This window comes from Pelophylax lessonae, assembly GCF_965119305.1.
Source record: "Pelophylax lessonae genome assembly, chromosome: 3".
Taxonomy (NCBI): domain Eukaryota; kingdom Metazoa; phylum Chordata; class Amphibia; order Anura; family Ranidae; genus Pelophylax; species Pelophylax lessonae.
Window position 1 is genome coordinate 25,719,571 of NC_138770.1, and position 25,085 is coordinate 25,744,655.

A 25,085-nucleotide genomic window follows, 5' to 3' on the forward strand; every position below is an offset into this window, starting at 1 on the left:
TAGCGGGTGGCCATTAAGTGTTAGACACGTGAAATCCGTTTCGGTGCAAAAACAAATTCCAACAAATTTTTGGTTATTCCTAGATTCGGATGTATCCAAATCTCCAAATGAAATTGTAATGAATTTTGTTGAAATCTGTTAAAATTGGTTTTGTTTATTCGTTTTCTAACGAAATTCCAACTTTTCAGAATGATTCAAATTCGGATCAGACAAAAAAATGATCGACCATACCAGGCCACAAGTCCTCAACATGGGGGGGGTGGGTGCTTTGGGTAAGCTATGCCCCCCCACCCCACCCCGAAGCACCTTGTCCCCATGTTGATGGAGACAAGGGCATCTTCCCCACAACCGTGGCCTGTGCTTGTGGGGGTCTGCAGGTGCAGGCAGGGGGCTTGTCATAATATGAAAGCCTCTTTTACCAAGGGGTCCCCAGATCAAGCCCCCCCCCCCATGTGAATGAGTATCGGGAACATATTACCCATACCTATTCACCAAAAATTGTCAAAAAGTAATAAAAACACACACAAATTTTGAAAAATCCTTTATTTAAAAAAAACCTACTGCAGGCTCCTCCTCCATACATAGGAAAAGGGCGGGGTCATCTGTCTACATCACCTGGAGGCACTGCCCCTTCTGGCCTCATGGATCGGTGCATGCTGGGTCCCTGACGTCAGAAAGGGCGGTGCCACCAGGTGATGTAGACAGGTGGCCCCGCCCCTTACCTATATAAAATATGTGAAACGGGGAGCCTGCAGTAGGCAGAGGGTCTCCATGATGGCGAGAGATTCTCTATTTATTTATTTTTCCGGGTGCGGCGGGCTTTGTGATTGATGACGGATCTACATCGGGGGACGCTGGTTTTTATTTTATAATAAAGGATTTTTCAAAAATTGTGTGTGTGTTTTTATTACTTTTTGACACTTTTTTGGTGAATAGGTACAGGTACTATGGTGCTGATACTCATTCACATGGGGGGGGGGGGTCCCTTGGTAAAAGGGGCTTTCAGAAAACGACAAGCCCCCTGCCCCCTGCCTGCAGACCACCACAAGCACAGGCCACGGTTGTGGGGAAGAGGCCCTTGTCCCCATCAACATGGTATGGGGGTCTGGTATGGTTTAGGAGGGGGGGTCTTGCTCGTCCCCCCTTTTCTGACTTGCCGAACTGCATGCTCAGGTAAAGGTCTGATATTTATTTTGGGGGACCCCACGTCAATTATTTTTTTTTACATTTTGGCATGGTCCTGGTATAGCCTGGGGGGGGGGGAGACCCCTTGTCATTTTTTTAAACATTTTCTATTGCCGGGCAATGCCGGCATTCTTTTCTTTCCATTCATCTGTCATTGGGGAAGCCCACTGACGGCTGATGAGTCGTCGGTTGGTAAGGATGCGGGCGGCCGGCTTCCCAGCCCCCTGCTTAACAACAAGCTATTTCTTCACTCAGAATTCCAATCAGTCGATTGTTTCTCGACCAATCGGAATTCTGATCGTTCTGATAAGCTTGAATTCTTTAGATTAATAAACTAAACAAATTTTAGCGAAAAGGAAAATAAATTTAACGAAAACTAAACAAATTCCGAAACCAAACTAAAAGAATTCCAAATTCCAGAATGAAATGAAATTAGTAACATAATGAATCTATCCAAAACTAAACAAATGTTTCCATTCTGCACATGTCTCCTAAGCGCGCCCAACCCAGATATAGCAGTTGTGTTCCTGCCTCTGGGATCCGGGTCGCCCTGCGGATGCTTCGATTGCCCTGTGGAAGAGGTCCGGGACACGTGAGTATGTTTGGCTTGAGGTCCACAGAAGGGAGCAGACGCCATGCGGGCTGCTAGGGAGTAACCAAAAGGAAAACATATGGAGAGGACTCTGCTCTCTGGGTGATCGATGTGCATTGCAGCATCTTATCAAAGTTTGGTGCAGTCGCCTACCTTTGTCTTCTTTTCTGTCCTGAGGAGAGAACTGTTTGTTGAAGCACGGTTTGCTTTCTGCGTAGCGGTACCCCTGCAGGAGCCGCTTGGATATTGGTGTACCCGGGCCTCCCACTGATTACTCCACAGCCAGATACAGGGTATTTTCACACAGCCAGGTGCACACACTCTTCCGCTCGTTGTCTCCAATGACCAGTCTAGGGGATGTGTTTTTATGTTTTATTTGGAGAACTTGGATAGGAGAAGAAAAACCAGAGCCAACATGAGAGTTCCAACATCCTATCTGTTCAGAGAAATGGGAACCTACAGATGTTCACAAGGAACCACTGTCATATGTGTGGACTTTAAAGGCACAGCATGAGACAGATAACAACTACATGGATTTATCCTAAAATAACATTTATTGATTTATCTAAAACCAGATCTCAATAAAATGAGGAAACTGGCCCCAAACTGAGCTCAGCTCGTACACAGGAGATCAATGTCTCCTACTAATTTCACTCATGTACATCATACATATATAAGGATAAGTTGGTATATATCATAAGGTTCGTGTAGGTATAGATATTTCCTCTCTTCACTTAGATGTAACATTTAGTGACGGCCATGTACTTTTTTACTGAATATATCTTATTACTGTCTCCAGACCTAAACCCTATTGAGCATCTGTGGGGCATCCTCACGGAAGGTGGAGGAGTGCAAGGTCTCTAACATCCACCAGCTCCGTGATGTCATCATGGAGAAGTGGAAGAGGACTCCAGTGGCAACCTGTAAAGGTCTGGTTAACTCCATGCCCAAGGGGGTTAAGGCAGTGCTGGAAAATAATGGTGGCCACACAAAATATTGTCACTTTGGGCCCAATTTGGACATTGTCACTTAGGGGTGTACTCACTTTTGTTGCCAGCGGTTTAGACATTAATGGCTGTGTGTTGAGTTATTTTGAGGGGACAGTAAATTTACACTGTTATACAAGCTGTACACTCACTACTTTACATTGTAGCAAAGTGTCATTTTTTCAGTGTTGTCACATGAAAAGATAGAACAAAATATTTACAAAAATGTGAGGGGTGTACTTACTTTTGTGAGATACATATGTCTTGGATGGGATGCGGATAAAGCAGACTCATGGCGAGGATTCCATCAATTCAATTTTTAGGGCTCTGTTGGATCAGCTAACTTGGAGGCAGAGGAGGGATCAGATAGACCCTGGATTTCTCCATAAAGAGTACCTGTCCCTGACAAAGCTATCACAAGGGATGTTCCTTGTGGTAGCAAAAATGTAAAGGTATGTGATGTATGGCCATCCATGTGAGGTATCGCCATCCATGTGAGGTAGTGGTGCACTGAATTTTCGGCAACCAAAATTTTCGGCTGAAAATGGGCCTATTCCATTTCGGGCGAAAATGGGTTAAAGATGCCGAAATTAATGATGGCCGCCGCGGGCGCAGCGCAGGTTTCTAAAGTCCTGCCTCTGGCTAGTGGCTCGCCTCCCGGTGATGTCACTACTATGACTATGTGTATGAATGAACTAACACACCGGCCGGGCGGGCGAGCGGCCGCTAATACCTATAACTAAGTGAGCCCTTCACTTCCCTATCAGGCGGGTATCTCCGCTAACAGGGAAGTGAAGGGCTCACTTAGTTATAGCTTTTAGTGTGTTAGGTGCGTTAGTTCATTAATACACATAGTCGTAGTAGTGACATCACCGGGAGGTGGGCCGCCGGCCAAAGGTGGGACTTTTGAAAGGAAGGACACAGGAGGAGCGGAGAGTTTGCCTGCCTGTGGCATGGAGGTGCCGACAAGTAAGGAGATTGCCATCATTGAGGGGGGGGGGGGCTGAGGCAGGGTTACCAATGATATTTGTATTGTGCAGCATGAGGGGGTTAATGTATTGCCACTGCTGGTCACTGATGCATTAGTGACCGACCAGTGGCAGTTAATTACCACTGGTTGCACTAATGCAGCACAAAGGGGTTAATTAACTGCCACCGGTCGGTCACTAATGCTTCAGTGACCAGCAGTGGCAATACCTCAACCCCCTCATGCTGCATAATACAAATACCATTGGTAATTAAATTAACCTCTTGCCAACCCATCACTGTACATATACTGCGACAGGGTGGCAGCTACAGGTGTACGTCGCTGCCTGTTTCTGGTGTATGCCCCTCTTCTATCTATTTTTAATAATTTGGGGGGGGGGGGGGGAGTCATTTTCGGTTTTTGGCCAAGGGCATCCTGCATTTTCGGTTTCGGCCTGGAATTTTCATTTCTGTGCATCCCTAATGTGAGGTATCGCCATCCATGTGAGGTATCGCCATCCATGTGAGGTATCGCCGTCCATGTGAGGTATCGCCATCCATGTGAGGTATCGCCGTCCATGTGAGGTATCGCCGTCCATGTGAGGTATCGCCGTCCATGTGAGGTATCGCCATGAACATCAGTGTGAGAGAAGAATTCTACCAGCAGAGATCACATTTACCGATAAGCTGTAAACCTAGAAAGGCTTTTATAAGGGACACCTATGGATAATTTTAGGCTCCGTAGTTTGTCACAGGCGTGTGCAATTTTTATTCTTCACATTTTTGGTATAAATTTACTTGCCACAACATTATATTTTATATCTTACCGATAAAATGGGTATTATATTGTATTTATGTGCATTCAAATTTGTGTATTATTTCCTGAAAATTTGATGTGGCAAAAAAATCACCAATTTATTCCCCAGGGTCTCTGCTTTTGGAATATATTTCATGTTTGGGGGTTCTAAGCAGGGGAGGACTGGCAGCCTTAGGTCTGGGGGGCAAGTCCAGTCGAGTGGCCCATTGAACCACCGAATCGGCTCCCCATCCATCTGCACCACATTTCCCTCACAGAGAGATAGAGAGAGACTGCTCCACATTGCCCACACAGAGAAAGAGAGAGACAACCCCACATTGCCCGCAGAGAGAGACCTCACCACAATGCCTGCACAAAGAGAGAGACCGCTCCATATCATCTGCACAGAGAGAGAGACTGATCCACATTGCATGCACAGAGAGAGAGAGCGCGAGAGAGACTGATCCACATTGCATGCACAGAGAGAAAAATCGCTCCACATTGCCTGTACAGCAAGGGAGAGACTGATCCACTTTGCCTGCACAGATAGAGACCGCTCCACCTTGCTTGAACAGATAGAGAGAGAGAGACCACTCCACATTGCCGGCACAGGGAGAGGGACCGCTCCAAATTGCAGTTTCTCTGTGGAGCAGTCTGTCTCTCTGTGCAGGCAGTGCGGAGCAGTCTCTCTCTCTCTCTCTGTGTGGGCAGAGTGGAGCGGTCACTCTCTGTGCAGGCAGTGTGGAGCGGTCACTCTCTGTGTGGGCAGTGTGGAGCAGTCTCTCTCTCTCTCTCTCTCTCTCTCTGTGTGGGCAGAGTGGAGCGGTCACTCTCTGTGCGGGCAGGGTGGAGCGGTCACTCTCTGCAGGGCCGGATTAAGAGCAATATGGGCCTGGTGCTGGGGATTTTGGTGGGCCTTAAGGGTTGTGTGTCGGCGTGCGCAGGCCAAATGCTATGGAAGTCCCAGGCTTCCATAAGAGCCCTGCATCAGTGTACGAGGTGCGCCCTGAAGTGAGGTTGAAGGGCGCAGCTGTGCAGCGCTAACACAACATTACAGAAGCTGAATACCTGGCTTCCATTAGGACTGCCCGCAGTGCCCATTATTAATCCCACCACCCGGCCCAGGTGATCCATGCGGAATGCAGAACCGGTCAGGCCAGGGGAGATCTCTCCCTGTCGGCCCATTGCTTTCCATGCATGGCCTGTTCTTTTTGGGCGGCTGGGCCCAGGGTCACATCATTGGGTGGGTGTGGCCAAATTGTACATGGGGAGGGTCCTAAAGAAACATTGTTAAATAAAACCAGGAATGCATAACACACAAGCACAGGGTTAAGGACAGGAGAGAGTAATACACAGAATGCTGGGTTCAACACAGCGTAATACACAGAGTGCTGGGTTAAGGACAGCATAATACATAGGGAGCTGGGTCCAGGACAACGTAAAACACAGAATGCTGGGTTCAGGACAGCATAATACACAGAGTGCTGGGTCCAGGACAACGTAATACACAGAGTGCTGGGGTCAGGACAGCATAATACATAGGAAGCTGGGTTCAGGACAGCATAATACATAGGGAGCTGGGTTCAGGACAACGTAAAACACAGAATGCTGGGTTCAACACAGCGTAATACATAGGGAGCTGGGTTCAACACAGCGTAATACACAGAGTGCTGGGTTCAGGACAGCATAATACATAGGGAGCTGGGTTCAGGACAGCATAATACATAGGGAGCTGGGTTCAGGACAACGTAAAACACAGAATTCTGGGTTCAGGACAGCATAATACATAGAGAGCTGGTTCAGGACAACGTAAAACACAGAATGCTGGGTTCAGGACAGCGTAATACATAGGGAGCTGGGTTCAACACAGCGTAATACACAGAGTGCTGGGGTCAGGACAGCATAATACATAGGAAGCTGGGTTCAGGACAACATAATACACAGGAAGCTGGGTTCAGGACAACATAATACACAGAGTGCTGGGTTCAGGACTGCATAATACACAGAGTGCTGGGTTCAGGACAGCATAATACACACAAAATGCTGGGTTCAGGACTGCGGAATACACAGAGCACTGGGTTTAGGACAGCATAATACACAGAACGCTGGGTTCAGGACAGCGTAATACACAGAGCGCTGGGTTCAGGGCAGAGTAATATACAGAGCGCTGGGTTCAGGACAGCGTAATACACAGGTTCAGTAGGAGGCTACTTGCAGGGTGCAAGGTTCAGGAGGAGGCTACGTGCATAGGGCAGGGCTATTACCCATTTTTTTGTTTTCTTCTGTATGTAATGACTGTATACATGTAATTTTTGTGTGTGTATTATATTTTGTCAGTATATGTGTGAATATTATTTTCTGTGTGTGGGTGGGTCTGTGTAATGTCACTCACCCGCAGCCTGTATAAAAAATATACACCTCACATCACTCACACACCAGAGAGACACTACAGGAGATGGTGAGAGACTGCAAACCAGACATGGTACAGGAGATGGTCAGAGTGCAGACATGGTACAGGAGATGGTCAGAGACTGCAGACATACTACAAAAGATGGTCAGAGACTGCAGACATGGTACAGGAGATGGTCAGAGAGTGCAGACATGGTACAGGAGATGGTCAGAGACTGCAGACATACTACAGGAGATGGTCAGAGACTGCAGACATGGTACAGGAGATGATCAGAGACTGCAGACATGGTACAGGAGATGGTCAGAGACTGCAGACATGGTACAGGAGATGGTCAGAGACTGCAGACATGGTACAGGAGATGGTCAGAGACTGCAGACATGGTACAGGAGATGATCAGAGTGCAGACATGGTACAGGAGATGGTCAGAGACTGCAGACATACTACAGGAGATGGTCAGAGACTGCAGACATGGTACAGGAGATGGTCAGAGAGTGCAGACATGGTACAGGAGATGGTCAGAGACTGCAGACATGGTACAGGGGATGGTCAGAGACTGCAGACATGGTACAGGGGATGGTCAAAGACTGCAGACATGGTACAGGAGATGGTCAGAGACTGCAGATATAGTACAGGAGATGGTCAGAGAGTGCAGACATGGTACAGGAGATGAGATGGTCAGAGAGTGCAGACATGGTACAGGAGATGGTCAGAGAGTGCAGACATGGTACAGAAGATGGTCAGAGAGTGCAGACATGGTACAGGAGATGGTCAGAGAGTGCAGATATAGTACAGGAGATGGTCAGAGAGTGCAGAGATGGTACAGGAGATGGTCAGAGACTGCAGATATAGTACAGGAGATGGTCAGAGAGTGCAGACATGATACAGGAGATGGTCAGAGAGTGCAGACATGGTACAGGAGATGGTCAGAGAGTGCGGACATGGTACAGGAGATTGTCAGAGACTGCAGACATGGTACAAGAGATGGTCAGAGACTGCAGACATGGTACAGGAGATGGTCAGAGACGGCAGATATAGTACAGGAGATTGTCAGAGACTGCAGACATGGTACAAGAGATGGTCAGAGACTGCAGACATGATACAGGAGATGGTCAGACACTGCAGACATGGTACAAGAGATGGTCAGAGACTGCAGACATGGTACAGGAGATGGTCAGAGACCGCAGACATGGTACAGGAGATGGTCAGAGACCGCAGACATACTATAGGAGATGGTCAGAGATTGCAGACATGGTTGATTCAAGAGATGGTCAGGGACTGAGTTTACAGCTGAACCCGGTGTAAAAGTGTATGGTATCGCAGGGCTGCTCCACTCTATTTAAACCAGCTCTGCAAGATCAAGTCAGTAAAAGTGACAGAAGACAGCAGCACATCCAATTTCCAAAATAAAAATTGTCTTACAAACAGTTCAGTAAACAGGTAATGGGTCTCTGAAGCTTCTAACCTGAACCAACTGTAAATGCTCCAAAAATAAAATAAAAACCCCATGCAGCACACACAGAGCTCAAACTAGCTGAATGGAAGCTGAAATGGTTACCAGTCATTTGTTCCTGGTGTTGCTGCAGCGTCTTCTTATCAGTGTATCAGGCAATGTACAGCTCAGGGAGATAAAACATAAGGAGTGAGGGAAGAGGAGGCTGATCGGTAACCTGCACACTGCCTGAACACACAGATATCCAGAACACACTGCAGCCCACCAGCATTACATGTGACATTGCTCTAATTGTTGTCATACCTTCTTGCCTTGCATTTACATCCCTGGTGCTCCCAGTCAAATGTGGCGGGCTGGAGAGGGGCGGGGGAGGAGTGTGATACTGCCTGCTGACTGGCTGTGGATGAAAGGGAGGAGGAGCTCCACATCAAGCCTGCCCATCCCCAACATCAGAGCTCCGATTTGACAGCTCTGCTCCTCTCACTCTCACTGACACTATGCTGGACGGTCACACTGAATGTAGAGCTAGACTGCCAGTACACCGCCCCTGAATCCAGGGACATGCAGGGAGGTTCTGAAGGAGCAGCCCGCTGTCACTTGTAGCACAGAATCCGGGCTTCTGTGTTTACAAGTGACAGAAAACATCAGTGATAATGGACCTTGCCGGCCAGGGCCTATATTATGGTGGGGGCCTGGTGCTGCAGCTCCAATAGTCCCTATGTTAATCCGATCCTAACTTTCTGTGCGGGCAGAGTGGAGCGGTCACTCTCTGTGTGGGCGGTCACTCTCTGTGCGGGCAGAGTGGAGCGGTCACTCTATGTGCGGGCAGAGTGGAGCGGTCACTCTCTGTGCGGGCAGAGTGGAGCGGTCACTCTCTGTGTGGGCAGAGTGGAGCGGCCACTCTCTGTGTGGGCAGAGTGGAGCGGTCACTCTCTGTGCGGGCAGAGTGGAGCGGTCACTCTATGTGCGGGCAGAGTGGAGTGGTCACTCTCTGTGTGGGCAGAGTGGAGTGGTCACTCTCTGTGTGGGCAGAGTGGAGTGGTCACTCTATGTGCGGGCAGAGTGGAGTGGTCACTCTCTGTGTGGGCAGAGTGGAGCGGTCACTCTCTGTGCAGGCAGAGTGGAGCGGTCACTCTATGCACGGGCAGAGTGGAGTGGTCACTCTATGTGCAGGCAGAGTGGAGCGGTCACTCTCTGTGCGGGCACAGTGGAGCGGTCACTCTCTGTGCGGGCAGAGTGGAGCGGCCACTCTATGTGCGGGCAGAGTGGAGCGGTCACTCTATGTGCGGGCAGAGTGGAGCGGTCACTCTCTGTGCGGGCAGAGTGGAGCGGTCACTCTCTGTGTGGGCAGAGTGGAGCGGTCACTCTCTGTGCGGGCAGAGAGGAGCGGTCACTCTCTGTGTGGGCAGAGTGGAGCGGTCACTCTCTGTGTGGGCAGAGTGGAGCGGTCACTCTCTGTGCGGGCAGAGTGGAGCGGTCACTCTATGTGCGGGCAGAGTGGAGCGGCCACTCTCTGTGTGGGCAGAGTGGAGCGGTCACTCTCTGTGTGGGCAGAGTGGAGCGGTCACTCTCTGTGTGGGCAGAGTGGAGTGGTCACTCTCTGTGCGGGCAGAGTGGAGTGGTCACTCTCTGTGTGGGCAGAGTGGAGTGGTCACTCTCTGTGCGGGCAGAGTGGAGTGGTCACTCTCTGTGGGGGCAGAGTGGAGCGGTCACTCTATGTGCAGGCAGAGTGGAGCGGTCACTCTATGTGCAGGCAGAGTGGAGCGGTCACTCTCTGTGCGGGCAGAGTGGAGCGGTCACTCTATGTGCAGGCAGAGTGGAGCGGTCACTCTCTGTGCGGGCAGAGTGGAGCGGTCACTCTCTGTGGGGGCAGAGTGGAGCGGTCACTCTATGTGCGGGCAGAGTGGAGCGGTCACTCTATGTGCAGGCTGAGTGGAGCGGTCACTCTCTGTGCGGGCAGAGTGGAGCGGTCACTCTCTGTGGGGGCAGAGTGGAGCGGTCACTCTATGTGCGGGCAGAGTGGAGCGGTCACTCTATGTGCAGGCAGAGTGGAGCGGTCACTCTATGTGCAGGCAGAGTGGAGCGGTCACTCTATGTGCAGGCAGAGTGGAGCGGTCACTCTCTGTGCGGGCAGAGTGGAGCGGTCACTCTATGTGCGGGCAGAGTGGAGTGGTCACTCTATGTGTGGGCAGAGTGGAGCGGTCACTCTATGTGCGGGCAGAGTGGAGCGGTCACTCTATGTGCGGGCAGAGTGGAGCGGTCACTCTATGTGCGGGCAGAGTGGAGCGGTCACTCTATGTGCGGGCAGAGTGGAGCGGTCACTCTATGTGCGGGCAGAGTGGAGCGGTCACTCTATGTGCGGGCAGAGTGGAGCGGTCACTCTATGTGGGGGCAGAGTGGAGCGGTCACTCTCTGTGGGGGCTTCTCTCAGCAGCGGCAATCTCTCAGAGACTGTTCCACATTAATGCCACCAGAGAGACTGAGGCAGAGAGCCTGCGCCTTCCCCACTCCTATTACATAGATCAAAAAGACTGCAGGAAGATGAAGGTAAAAGTCTGTGCTGTCACTGCCACCACACTAAGCGCTACTTGTGGAGTCTGGACCTTCTCTGATGAGTGAGCGCCACACCACTGGGCAAGCCAAGCGAGCAGAGTAGCCGAGAGTTACAGTAAGTGCAGCAGGCTAAACACGCAAGTCCTGCTGTCTCCCTGGGCATGACCACCAGATTCTCCAGGCTGCAGGCTCCTCCTGTGTCAATTGCAGGTAGTGAGAAAAGCACATGCCGGTGCACCGGCCCCCAGAGCCAGATAAGGGCATTGTGGGTCTGGTGCTGCAGTGGAGTAGGTTTAGGAGTGGCAGAGATATGATATACAGTAAGTAACGTCATATCCCAGCTCTCCTCTTACTGACCACCCTCCTCTGTTTCCAAGAGCCTGTGCTGGCTTGTGCCCAGACTTGGTCGCAGCCACACAGGTGTAATGCTAGGGAAGCCTGGCATTTGATTTACCAAGCTTCCGTAGGAGCTGTGCATTGGGGTGTGCTCTGTGAAGAAAGTTTCCCAGCCATCAGAATGTCGACAATGATCGACAAAAAATAAAGACAAGTTGGTTGTACTGAAGTCAATTGATCGAATTCTGTACAACCAATCTGCACATAGATTGAAATTCTGCCGGTTCAGCAGAAATGTAAATCTGTCTATGGTGGCCTAAGTCCACTAGTCTCTGGGTTTATTAACCACTTAAGCCCCGGAAGATTTTACCCCCTTCCTGACCAGGGCCTATTTTGCGATTCGGCACTGCATGACTTTAGCGGACAATTGCGCGGACGTGCGACGCTGTACCTAAACTAATTTGACGTCCTTTTTTTCCCACAAACAGAGCTTTCTTTTGGTGGTATTTGATCACCTGTGCGATTTTTTGATCATGCGCTATAAACAAAAAAAGAGCGACAATTTTGCAAAAATAACAATATTTTTCACATTTCTTATATAAAATTCCCCTAAAAAATGTAAAAATCTAAATTTTTTAACATTTTAGGCCAATTTGTTTTCTGCTACATATGTTTGGTAAAAAAAAAAAATCGCAAAAATCATATTTTAATTGGTTTGCGCAAAAGTTATTGCGTTTACTAACTAAGAGAACGATTTTTGTCATTTTTATTGTTTTTTTTTTTAACGAGTAATGGCGGCAATCTGCGATTTTTTTTGCAGTACTGCGACATTGCGGCGAACAGATCGGACCCTTGACTGACATTTTAGACACTTTTGGGGTTACCAGTGACATTACTACAGTAATCAGTGCTATAAATATACACTGTTACTGTAAAAATGACACTGGCAGTGAAGGGGTTAACTTTATTTGAGAGGGAGGGGTTAAGTGTGTCCCTAGGGGTGTGATTCTAACTGTGATTGGATGTGGCTAGTGATGTAACAGCAGAGAGCTACAGTCCTACACAGACTTGTATAAAGTACTCGAAATTTCTACTTGAGTAAAAGTACAAGTGCTCGATCAAAAAATTACTTGAGTAGAAGTGGAAGTGCTCGCAGAAAAAGTTACTTAAGTAGAAGTACTAAAGTATTCAACATTTTTTTTACTTAAGTATTGCAAGTAGTTTTTTCAAAAAATTTGCTACTTAAGTACTAAAAGTAAAAAGTACCAGTAGTTTTGAAAAAAAATTTCTACTCAAGTACTGAAAGTAGAAGTACAAGTACTGTGTTATGTAGTTATTAAAGAAAGAAGTCAAAAGTATGAACATCATATTGTTTTTATTATTTCAAATGATTTATTCAAATGATTAACCTGTGTTTGTTAGTAGTTTCTTGATGCACTTTAAGCGCTGTAGCACCATTTATTTGTTTGTTTCATATTTTCTTTTTATTGGAAAGATTTGGTATAGCAGCTTTTATTATACACAGCCTTTATTTTTGTATGCGCTGATTTACAAATGACATTATACACATTTGTTTGAGCTTTATGAAACCTGCCATCTACTGTTCTGGCAGTGGTAATTTTTTTAAAAGTAACGAGTAACTATGCAGCACAAAAAAAAATACTTGAGTAGAAGTATCGAAATCATCGAAAAAATGTAGTGAAGTAAAAGTAGAAGTAGGAGAAAAAAATTCTACTCTAGGAAAGTACAGATACCGCATTTCGGTACTTAAGTACAGTACTTAAGTAGTTCTACTTCGTTACTATACATCTCTGGTCCTACATAGCAGGACCGAATGATCTGTGCTGTTACACAGGGAAGAATGACAGGCGGCTTTGTTTACATTAGCCGCCTGCCTTTCTCCCTCTGTAACCGACGATCGCGAGTGACCGGCGGACATCGGGTCCACCGGTCACTCGCGTGGGGGGGGTCCGTGAGCGGGAGCGCGCCTCCAGCGGTGTGCGCTCGCTCCCTAGAGCCTCACAGGCTAGCGACGTAGTACTACGTCACTTTGCCTGTGAGGGGCTGGCTGCCGATGTAAATCGTCCTTAGGCGGTCGGCAAGTGGTTAAAACCCTCAAATCTTCTAAAAGGGGGGCTCCACCTAGGTGCAGAAATTCACTTTGAACTCCACCTTATTTTCATAACTCTCTTTAGGTAATAGAAGTGCAAACAATGAGGTGGGAGCACATCTAATACCTACAAAGAGTAATGAAAATAAGGTGGAGTTCAAAGTGAACTGTGCCATCACCTGGCATTGAGGAAGTTAAAGAGGAAGTAAACCCTCCTCTGCAACTTGTACCTATAGGTGATCCTATGATAAGACTTACCTATAGGTACTGCAAATATATCCTAAACATGTACCGTTTAGGAGATATTTACCTTACACGCAGCCAGTGACGTCACTGGCGCATGCGCTCTGAAGGAACGGCCGCTGGTGCCGTTCCTTCAAAGCCCCGTGCCGTGACCGTCGGCTCCCGCGCGCATGCACGGGAGTGACGTAATCGCGGGTCCAGCCAATCAGATGGCCGGATGCCGCGAACCCGGAAGAAGGGTGACAGAACATGTCACCCATGGGAGAGGTGAGCGGTCGGCGCTTCGGGGCTTTTCTAAGGTTAGTATTTCATAATGAGCTAGTATGCGATGCATACTAGCTCATTATGTGTTTGCCTTTCAGGTGTACTTTAACCACTTGCCGACCGCCGCCCGGCTATATACGGCGGCGGTCAGCCCCTCCCAGGCAAAGTGACGTACCAGTACGTCACTAGCCTGGGAGCGAATAGGGGACAAATGTGCGCTGCCAGAGGCGTGCTCCCGCCCCCGCTCGTACCCGAAGAAGCCGGCGCGTTTCCGCCGGTCACTCGCGATTGTCGGGTAGAGAGGGAGAAAGGCAGGCGGTTGATGTAAACACAGCCACCTGTCATTCTCCCCTGTGTAAAAGCACAGATCGCTCGGTCCTGCTATGTAGAACCGTTGATCTGTGCTGTTACACACACAGCAACATCCAATGACAGTAAGAAACACACCCCTAGGGACACACTTAACCCCTCCCTCTCCAATAAAGTTAACCCCTTCCCTCCCAGTGTCATTTTTACAGTAACAGTGCATATGTATAGCACTGATTACTGTAGTAATGTCACTGGTACCCCCAAAAGTGTCAAAAATGTCAGTCAAGGGTTCGATCTGTCCGCCGCAATGTCGCAGTACCGCAAAAAAAATCGCAGATCGCCGCCATTACTCGTTAAAAAAAAAAAACAACAAAAATGACAAAAATCTTTCCCTTAGTAAACGCAATAACTTTATTGCAAAGTTAGTGCGCAAACCAATCAAAATACGTTTATTGTGTTTTTTTTTAACAAACATATGTAGCAGAAAACAAATTGGCCAAAAATTTTTAAAAAATTAGATTTTTACATTATTTTTGGGGGGAATTTCATATAAAAAAATGTGAAAAATATTGTTATTTTTGCAAAATTTACGCTCTTTTTTTGTTTATAGCGCATGATCAAAAAAATCGCACAGGTGATCAAATACCACCAAAAGAAAGCTCTGTTTGTGGGAAAAAAAGGACGTCAAATTAATTTGGGTACAGCGTCGCACGACCGCGCAATTATCTGTTAAAGTCACGCAGTGCCGAATCGTAAAATACCCCCTGGTCAGGAAGGGGGTAAAATCTTCCAGGGCTCAAGTGGTTAAAAAACATAAAAAATAAATCTGAGGTTTACAACCTCTTTAAAACAGGCAGGAAGGAAATGTGATAACAACTCCTCTCTGCCTGTCAAATGCCTCTGAAAAGTGACCTGAGCATGGATCACTTTTCAGTGGAGTGGCAGTGCCTGCTGTAAGTGAATACAAGCCTTTGGGCTCACACGGTGTGCTGCGGTTTGGCTGCAGTGCAGGTGCACTGGCACTTTTCCTTCGCCGCAGTCCCTTAGCCTTCGTGTAGGTTGTCTGTTTTGCCTGCATTTTCTGGAAGTGCACCAAAGATGCAGCATACAGGACTTTTTGTGCACTTTCAGAACATGCAGTAAAAATGTGCAACCTAATAGAGGTCTATGGGGCTAGGGGCAACATGCAGGAAGACTGCCAGCTGCAGAGAGGGGGAGGGGGAGGAATAGCTGGAAGGAGGGAAGAGAGGCTCACTTACTTCATTGTAAGGCTCTGGCTGCCGAGTAGACTGCTCAGTTTAAACTTTCCCGGCCAAAGAGAGAGCAGATCCACTACCAACCATTGGTATGGAGGAGGGAGGGGCTGGGTAACTCACTCTGTAACACAGACTGTCAGCCCCTTGACAGTACACATCGCTGGCTGCCTGCCTCATAGTGCTGGATGGAGGGATAAGAGTTCACGCCTGTACAGCCTCACTCGGCCAGCTCCGGAATTGCACATGCGCAGTTCTGAGCTGGCGACACATCGGCCTTTGTACAGGAGATCAGTGCTGCCCAGGGGGAAAATGCCTCCCTGCCCCCCGGCCCAGTCCGCCCCTGGTTCTAAGTCATTTTATAGCAAAAAAAACAATGCTGATTTGTACATGGATGTGAAAAATGTCCCAGACAGCAAGAGGTTAAATAAATGAGAAATATATATGGACGTTTTACAATGTAAATAAAATGCAGATTTGTAATTGTTGGTATTTTTATAACAATATCAGTGCAGTTCCAATTCTCTCCAACAACAAAAAATGGAACAGTCACATGTCAAATATTATCTCTAATAGAAAATGAAGGTTTGTCGAGAAACACTGCCACCGTGTGGCAAATTTTGTAACTGCAGCTCGTGTGTATTGCTAGGAAACACTGCCACCTTGTGGTCAATTATGTAACTGCAGCCACCTATATTGCTGGGAAACACTGCCATTGTATGGTCAATATTGTAACTGCAGCCGCCTATATTGTTGAGAAACACTGCCACCATGTGGTCAATTCTATAACTGCAGCTAGTCTGTATTGCTGGAAAACACTACCAATTTTGTAACTGCAGCCACCTACATTGCTGGGAAACACTGCCACCGTGTGGCCAATTTTATAACTGCAGCTCGGCTGTATTGCTGGGAAACACTGCCACCGTGTGGTCAAATTTGTAACTGCAGCCACCTACATTGCTGGGAAACACTGCCACCGTGTGGCCAATATTATAAATGCAGCTCGGCTGTATTACTGGGAAACACTGCCACCGTGGCCAATTTTGTAACTGCAGCTCGGCTGTATTGCCGGGAAACACTGCCACCGTGTGGCCAATTTTGTAACTGCAGCCACCTACATTGCTGGGAAACACTGCCACCGTGTGGCCAATTTTATAACTGCAGCTCTGCTGTATTTGCTGGAAAACACTGCCACTGTGTGGTCTATTTTGTAACTGCAGCCGCCTATATTGCTGGGAAACACTGCCACCGTGTGGCCAATTTTAAAACTGCAGCTCTGCTGTATTTGCTGGGAAACACTGCCACTGTGTGGCCAATTTTGTAACTGCAGCCGCCTATATTGCTGGGAAACACTGCCACTGTGTGGCCAGTATTATAACTTCAGCTCGGCTGTATTAGCGGGAAACACTGCCACCGTGTGGCCAATATTATAAATGCAGCTCGGCTGTATTGCTGGGAAACACTGCCACCGTGTGGTCAATTTTATAACTGCAGCTCAGCTGTATTTGCTGGGAAACACTGCCACGTGTGGCCAATTTTGTAACTGCAGCTCGGCTGTATTGCCGGGAAACAATGCCACCGTGTGGCCAATTTTGTAACTGCAGCTCGGCTGCATTGCTGGGAAACACTGCCACTGTGTGGCCAATTTTGTAACTGCAACCGCCTATATTCCTGGGAAACACTGCCACCGTGTGGTCAATTTTATAACTGCACCTCAGCTGTATTGCTGGGAAACACTGCTTCCGTGTGGTCAATTGTATAACTGCAGCCGCCTATATTGCTGGGAAACACTGCTACCGTCTGGCCAATTTTATAACTGCAGCTCGGCTGTATTGCCGGTAAACACTGCCACCGTGTGGCCAATTTTGTAACTGCAGTCGCCTATATTGCTGGGAAACACTGCCACCGTGTGGCCAATTGTATAACTGCAGCTCGGTTGTATTGCTGGGAAGCACTGCCACCGTGTGGCCAATTTTGTAACTGCAGCTCGGCTGTGTTGCTGGGAAACACTGCCACTGTGTGGCCAATTTTATAACTGCAGCTTGGTTGTATTGCTGGGAAACACTTCCACCGTGTGGCTAATTTTATAACTGCAGCTCGGCTTTATTGCCGGGAAACTGTAACGCTCCTGCGTTTTTATAGTAAGCTGGATTTGCAGCTGCAGAATCTCCACTCAGTAGTCATGTAGAGATGTGTTGAAACACCAGATCCAACTCTCCAGACTCATCACTGTGGGCCTTTCTGCTTCAGCATACAGATATACACACACTCAATAAGATGTTCCTGGAGTGATAGGATGTATATGACAGTATAGAGGTGATGTGCTGAAGGGACAGGTGTGAGCAGTGACAGCAATGATAAGCACTTGATAGTAATGTTCAGGAGAGTAGTATGGTAATAGGTAGTATGCAGATAGGTTAGTAATCATGTATGGTAATAGGTGGTAAGGACAGCAGATGACATACAGGAGAGACTAACCCAGTGCAAGGATAGATGGTAGTAGACTCAAGAGCTAGCAATCTATGTAACAGTGCAGATGATAGAATTAGTATTGCATAGATGGTAACATTCCTTAATGTGCAGAAGTAGATAGTGTAAGTTAGTTATGGAGGAATCCCCTGTGGGGTACTTATCACTAGTAAGGTTAGTAAGTAAAGGAGTCCAGTAGTAAGGGAGTGATCCGGTAGCGAGATACGGAATCAGTAGCGAGGTTCCGGTCTGTTCCAGGTAGAAGAGAATAGCTGGAGGCTCCGGCAGCATAGGACAAAGCTTGTAAGCATGCGGTTAGCCGAGAGTGAAAGCAGTATGCCAAGAGTGATTGGGTAGCGAAATACAGGATCAGATAGTGAAACAAGTTCAGGTAGCGAGATACAAGAGCGAGTGACATCAGGTATGGCTGCTTCACAGACGGCTTGAGCGAACAATGTGAGAGAGAAAGCCGGCGATTGAAATAGCCGCTCAGAGCGGCGCTCAGCGATGATGTCATCCGGCTTAAAGGTATATGCGTTCCACCTAACTAAAAAGGTGGGACGCAATATAAAAAGGAAAATGGGCAATAAGGGTACCAAAGGTACCAGAATCTTACAGTACCCCCCCCCCCTTAAGGCCGGCTCCGGAAGGCCTATAGCACTGGTTTCTCCGGGTATTTATAGTGAAACCTCCGTATAAGCCTAGGTGCGTGAACATCAGAAGTATCCAACCAGGTGTCCTCTTGGGGTCCATAGTTCTTCCATCTTATGAGATACTGGAGTCTTCCTCTGTGGATACGAGAATCCAAAATCTCATATTCTTCTCCGCCTTCAACTTGTACTGGAGGTGGAGGCAAGATGGTAGGCCTTATTCCTTGGTTAGGAACATGTGGTTTCAGTAGCGACACATGAAAGATGGGATGTATTCTGAGATCTGCCGGTAAGGTGAGTTGCACTGCAGCTTTTCCGATGAGTTTCTTAATTGGGAAGGGTCCCAGAAATAAAGGTCCAAGCTTTTTGCTAGGGATCTTTAACCTTAAATTTTTTGTCGATAGCCAAACGAGGTCCCCAATAGCATATTGCGGAGAAGGTCTTCTACGAAGGTCGTAGTACCTTTTTTGTTGACTATGGGCGTGTGAGATGGTGGTATTAAGTAAACCCAGAGAGTCTTTTATTTGGGTAAGATAATCCGAGGCTACTGGGTTACTTGATGGTAGGATGCGTGGTGGAAGAAGAGTGGGATGAAACCCATAGTTCAAGTAGAACGGACTTTGCTTAGTAGTACTGTGGGTTGCGTTGTTATAAGCAAATTCCGCCAGAGGGAGGAGGTCCACCCAATCATCCTGTAGGTATGATGTGTAGCAACGTAGATATTGTTTTATACACTGGTTGACTCTTTCAGTCTGTCCGTTGGTCTGAGGGTGGTAAGGAGAAGTGAGCTTTCGCTCAATCCGTAGTAATTGACATAGAGCTTGCCAAAACTTGCAGATGAACTGTGAACCACGGTCGGATAAAAGAGTCTTTGGAATTCCATGTAATTTAAACACATGTTTCATTAGTAGTTCCGCTGTTTGTTTAGATGAAGGTAGTTTGCGAATAGCAATGAGATGTGCCATCTTTGTCAGATGGTCCACTGACACTAGAATGGTATTAAATCCTTTGGAAGGTGGTAGTTCTACTATAAAGTCTAAGGACACAACTTCCCATGGAACCTGGGGTATTGGTAGACTGCAGAGTAGACCAGATGGTTTTGTAGTGTCAATTTTGGACCTTGCACAAATGTCGCATGAAGAAACAAATTTTTGTACAGTCGTCTTCATATCAGGCCACCAAAACTGCCTGGTAAGCAAATTAAGGGTTTTCGTCATACCCATATGTCCTGCCATAGGCACATCATGTGATAATTCCAAGATCTTGGTGCGCATAGTAGGGGGTATGTAGAGTTTGTCGTTGTAATAGAGGAAGCCTTCTGCATCAGTACTTAGTTGTGGTGGAGGTGAATCCAATCCTATACTATGCAAAATCTCTTCCTTCAGGGAACGAACAACACCAATAATACGTTCATAGGGTATTATAGGAATAGAAGGGATTTCGGCGCAGTTATCTTCGGTTAATCGTGATAGCGCATCCGCTTTTTTATTTTTGTCTGCAGGCGTGTAGGTCACTAGGAAGTTGAATCTTAGGAAGAATAATGACCATCGTACCTGCCGGTGGGAAAGAGTTTTGTTAGTCTGGAGGTATTGAAGGTTTTTATGATCTGTATATATGAGTATTGGTAATCGGGTACCCTCAAGTAGATGTCGCCAATTCTCCAGTGCCAGTTTTATGGCAAGCAACTCCTTTTCACCCACTGGGTAATTCACCTCTGGGCTGCTTAGTGATTTAGAGAAGAAAGCAACTGGGTGGAGTGGTGAAGTATTTGTTGGTCGTTGGGAAAGAACTGCTCCTACTGCCATGTTTGACGCATCTACCTCCAGAATATATTGGAGGGATGGGTCTGGATGGCCTAGTATGGGAGCAGAAGTAAAGCTTGATTTTAACAAGCGGAAAGCTCCATTTGCTTCTTCTGACCATTTGAATGGTTTCTTTATACTTGTAAGTTGTGTGAGAGGTCTCACAATAGCAGAGAAGTTCTTGATGAACTTCCTATAGAAGTTTGAAAATCCAAGGAATCGCTGTAATGCCTTACGAGTTGTTGGTATAGGCCAATCCAGAATACAGGATATCTTGCTCATATCCATCTTGATTCCGGTTTTGGATATGATGTATCCTAGGAATAATATTTCTTCTTTATGAAATATGCATTTTTTTAATTTCACGTATAGATTGTGTGCGAGTAATCTGGATAACACAAGCCTTACATGTTTTATATGTTCAGACAAAGATCGAGAATAGATAAGTTTATCGTCCAGATATACTACAACACAGACATCAAGTAAGTCTCTAAAGATGTCGTTTATGAACCGTTGAAAAGCTGCGGGAGCATTACACAACCCGAATGGCATCACAAGATATTCGAATAATCCGTATCTGGTTCTGAATGCTGTCTTCCACTCATCTCCGTCACGGATTCGGATTAGGTTGTATGCCCCTTTTAGGTCCAATTTAGAGAAGTAGGTAGCCCCACGCACTTGTTCAATGAGTTCAGGGATGAGCGGTAAAGGATAGCGATCCTTTATCGTAATGGTATTTAATTGCCTATAATCGATAATAGGCCTAAGACTTGAATCCTTATTGCAGACAAAGAAAAGTCCTGCCGCTGTGGAAGAAGTAGAGGGTCTGATGAACCCTTTTGTCAAATTCTCATCCAAGTATTCCTTGAGATGAGAGAGTTCATCCTGTGAAAGAGGATAAACATGACTGAAAGGCAATTTGCTGTTAGGGAGTAGATCGATAGTGCAATCATAATCCCTATGGGGAGGCAACACTTGAGCATTTTTCTCAAGGAAAACTTCGGACAGATCCTGATAGCATAGTGGTGCAATCTCATCTGACACCACAGACAGGATCTTTCCATAAGATGGGAGGTTACACGTAATCTCGCAATAGTGAGAAGGAAAAGTTAGAGTCCGTGTTTTCCAATCTATGGTTGGTTGATGTGTGTGTAACCAGGGAAGTCCCAAAATAATGGGAAAATGGGGTGAAGATAGTACATCAAAAGTGGTGGTCTCCATATGAGACTCGTTAGCAGTGACAAGGAGTGCTTGTGTCTGATTGGTGATTGAACCAGAAGATAACGGAATACCGTTAATGAAACTAACAGAAACAGGCTTAGATTTTGAAATAATAGGTATTTTATTTAAGGTAACAAAGCGTGTATCAATATAGTTTCCACAAGATCCAGTGTCGACCATAGCCTTGGTGGTGATCCTAGTTTGGTCCCACTGTAATATTAAATGAACAAAAAGATAGGGGTTAGAGAAGGAAGTCGTTAATCCTCCCAGCAAGACATGTGAACACTCACCCTCTTTTTTGCGGACAAGGGGACAGGTGTTTATCAAATGATCCGAGGATGCGCAGTACATGCAGAGATTTCTGGATGTTCTTCTAGCTCGTTCAGTAGTCGTTAAAGGTGGGCGTATGGTTCCTACATCCATGGGAGTAGGGTCAACGGCCGAAATCTGAGAAGGACTAGACAATGGCATTCCCATCTTTTCAGCCCTTCTTTCTCGCAGTCGTCTGTCGATGTTGATACTAAGTTGTATCAAGGCCTCCAAGGTGCCAGGTAAATCCGCTCGGGCGAGCTCATCTTTAACAGCTTCCGATAACCCGAGTCTGAATTGAGTTTGCAAAGATGTGTCATTCCACCCTGAATTAAGGGTCCATCTTTTGAACTCAGATACAAAGTCTTCTACAGGTCTCCTTCCTTGTTTTAAGGCCCTCAACTGAATATCAGCAGTACTCTGCCTATTGGGGTCATCGTATAAACTAGCGAGTTCAGCTAGGAATAAAGAATAGGTGTTGAGAATCTGATCATTACTCTCAAAGAGAGAGTCTGCCCAGGCCCGTGGATCACCCGTCAGGTATGAAATAACGGTACAGACTTTTATTTGATCAGTGAGGTATGTACGAGGTTTTAACAAAAAAAGCAATTGACATGCGTTTTTGAATTCACAAAATTTTTTACGATCACCTGTAAACACTAGAGGAGGGTTTATTTTAGGTTCAGGAGGCTGAATAGCAGTAAGCCGTGACAGCTGGGTTACCTGCTGTGTCAGAGTCTGATTCTTTTCTTGTACGTCAGTCAGAGCAAGTATTAACGCTTTTACTTGTTGTGTTAATTGTGTCACTTGAGTGGGTAATTCTGCTGAATCCATTTTTAGGTTCGTTCAATCTGTAACGCTCCTGCGTTTTTATTATAGGCTGGATTTGCAGCTGCAAAATCTCCACTCAGTAGTCATGTAGAGATGTGTTGAATACCAGATCCAACTCTCCAGGACTCATCACCGTGGGCCTGTCAGCTTCAACATACAGATATATACACACTCAATGAGATGTTCCTGGAGTTATAGGATGTATATGATAGTATGAAGGTGATGTGCTGAAGGGACAGGTGTGAACAGTGACAAGGATGGCAATCACTTGATAGGTTTTGTATAGGAGAGTTCAAGATTGTATTTAGGAATGCAGATAGGTTAGTATCGAGTATGCTAACAGGTGGTGAGGACAGCAGATGACAAATACAGGATAGACTAACCCAGTGCAAGGATAGATAGTAGTAGACAGGAGAGCTAGCAATCTATGCAGCAGTGCAGATGATAGATGGTAGTAGGCTGAAGAGCTAGCAATCTATGTAACAGTGCAGATGATAGGATAGTATAGATAGGTAGTAGCAGTCCTTAATGTGCATAGGTAGATAGTGCAATAAGGTTATGGAGGGTTCCCCTGCGGGGTACTTATCACTTGTAATGTTAGTAGTTTAGAGAGGTCCAGTAGATAAGGGATGGTCCGGTAGCGAGATACAGGGATCAGTAGCGAGGTTCCGGTCTGCTCCAGGTAGAGGGAATAGCTGGAGGTTCCGATCGAGAGACAGGCTTGAAAGCATGTGGATAGCAAGGCAGGTTGAACGAACAATGTGAGTGAGACCGCCGGCGGTTGAAATAGCCGCTCTGCAGTGACATCATCGTTCTTAAAGGTATATGCGTACCACCTGAAGAGAAAGGTGGGACGCATTACAGAGGAAAGTGGTGATTAAGGGTACCGGAGGTACCAGAATCTTACAGTTCTGAATCTCGGAGACCCTCTTTGCCGAGGTAATAGCCACCAGAAACACTGTTTTCAGAGTGAGTTCTTTGATCAACAGAGGCCCGGTAGAGACCAAACTGAGTGAAGAGAAGAAATCCAGGATCAAGGGAAGGTCCTATTTGGGGAATCTTGGCTTCCTTTGAGACCTAAGTCTTATTGCACCCTTGAAAAACTGACAAACCAGCGAATGCCTGGCCCAAGACACTCCCATAAAGGCTGAGATGGCTGACACCTGCACTCAGAGAGAGCCAACTGACAGGGAAAGAACTAGACCCACCTGTAGAAAGCCCAGTATTTCCTGGATCGTAGATGCCTCTCCTGGGCCGGTGCTAGGAGACAGATAGCTAGAGAACTTGGACCATATTCTCTCATAGACCCTATTAGTGCTACTTCTCCGAGCATTCAGAAGTGTAGGGATAACTTTCACTGGACATCCTAAGGCCTCCAACTTCCCCCTCTCAAGAACCATACCTTGAGATGCAGATGTGCCAGGCATGGGTGTGGAGTAGGGCCCTCAGACAACAGATCCATCCTGAGAGGTAGAGAAATCGGATCATGGTAACTGAGAAGCATCAGTAAAGGAAACCAGGGCCTGTTGGGCCAGTATGGAATTATCGCTAGGACCTCCACTGCTCCAGAGTTAGGAAATGGGTCAGGCACTGGACACGAAACACCGGACTTTTGGGCAAAACAGGACCACCAGCAGCAGCTGGGCTTTCTCGGCCAGGACCAAATGATCCAGCAAGAGGTTTCTTCAATTGACCCCTCCATACCCTGCTTAGAGCAAGGGCTTAGCGGAGGAACAGCGACCGACGTTCCGTGGCCACTCCACGCCAAACCCGGTACTGACATCAGAAGGTAGGAACACACGTCCATGTGCTTCCAAAGGATCACAAAAAAGGCTGAAAAGGAGCAAAGATTTATGGGAGTGGGGTCCTATAGGGTAGGAAAGGAGGTGGGGCTACCCGAACATATGCTGCCATGGAATCTGTCAGGAAAGATTGATTTCTCCATGTATTAATCATCCTCTCCATATATTGCTTCACCTTGCCTAACAGAAAACAAATCCTAAATGCTATATATCTCAGTCATGTCCATGAGTTTTATCTGACTTGGGTCTTTATAATACGATATATTGGACTTCATAACTTTCAGCTATCAGCGTTGTCGCACTGAATGACAATTGCGCGGTCATGTAACCCAGATTCAATTTTTCTCATTTTGTTCACATAAATAGAGCTTCCTTTTTCTGGAATTTAATCACCGCTGTTAATTATTGTTTGCTAATTAAATGAAAAAAAGTCTGAAAATGTTATTAAAAAATAAAAACACGTTATCTTTGTTTCTGTTATAAAACTAAGCAAATAAATAATTGTCCTTCATAAATTTCACCCAAAATGTATTCTGCTGCATTTCTTT

General features: G+C 46.7%; 2 protein-coding genes across 2 annotated transcripts in view; both read left to right on the forward strand.

The window, feature by feature from the left end:
- Window positions 1-25,085, forward strand: part of LOC309550255 (uncharacterized protein) — a gene marked incomplete at both ends in the record, with an annotated part of 88,961 nt that overhangs the window by 60,208 nt on the left and 3,668 nt on the right. The window lies entirely within an intron of this gene.
- The window catches only part of LOC309550256 (gastrula zinc finger protein XlCGF66.1-like), a gene marked incomplete at its 3' end in the record, with an annotated part of 56,450 nt that overhangs the window by 23,503 nt on the left and 7,862 nt on the right, over window positions 1-25,085 (forward strand). The window lies entirely within an intron of this gene.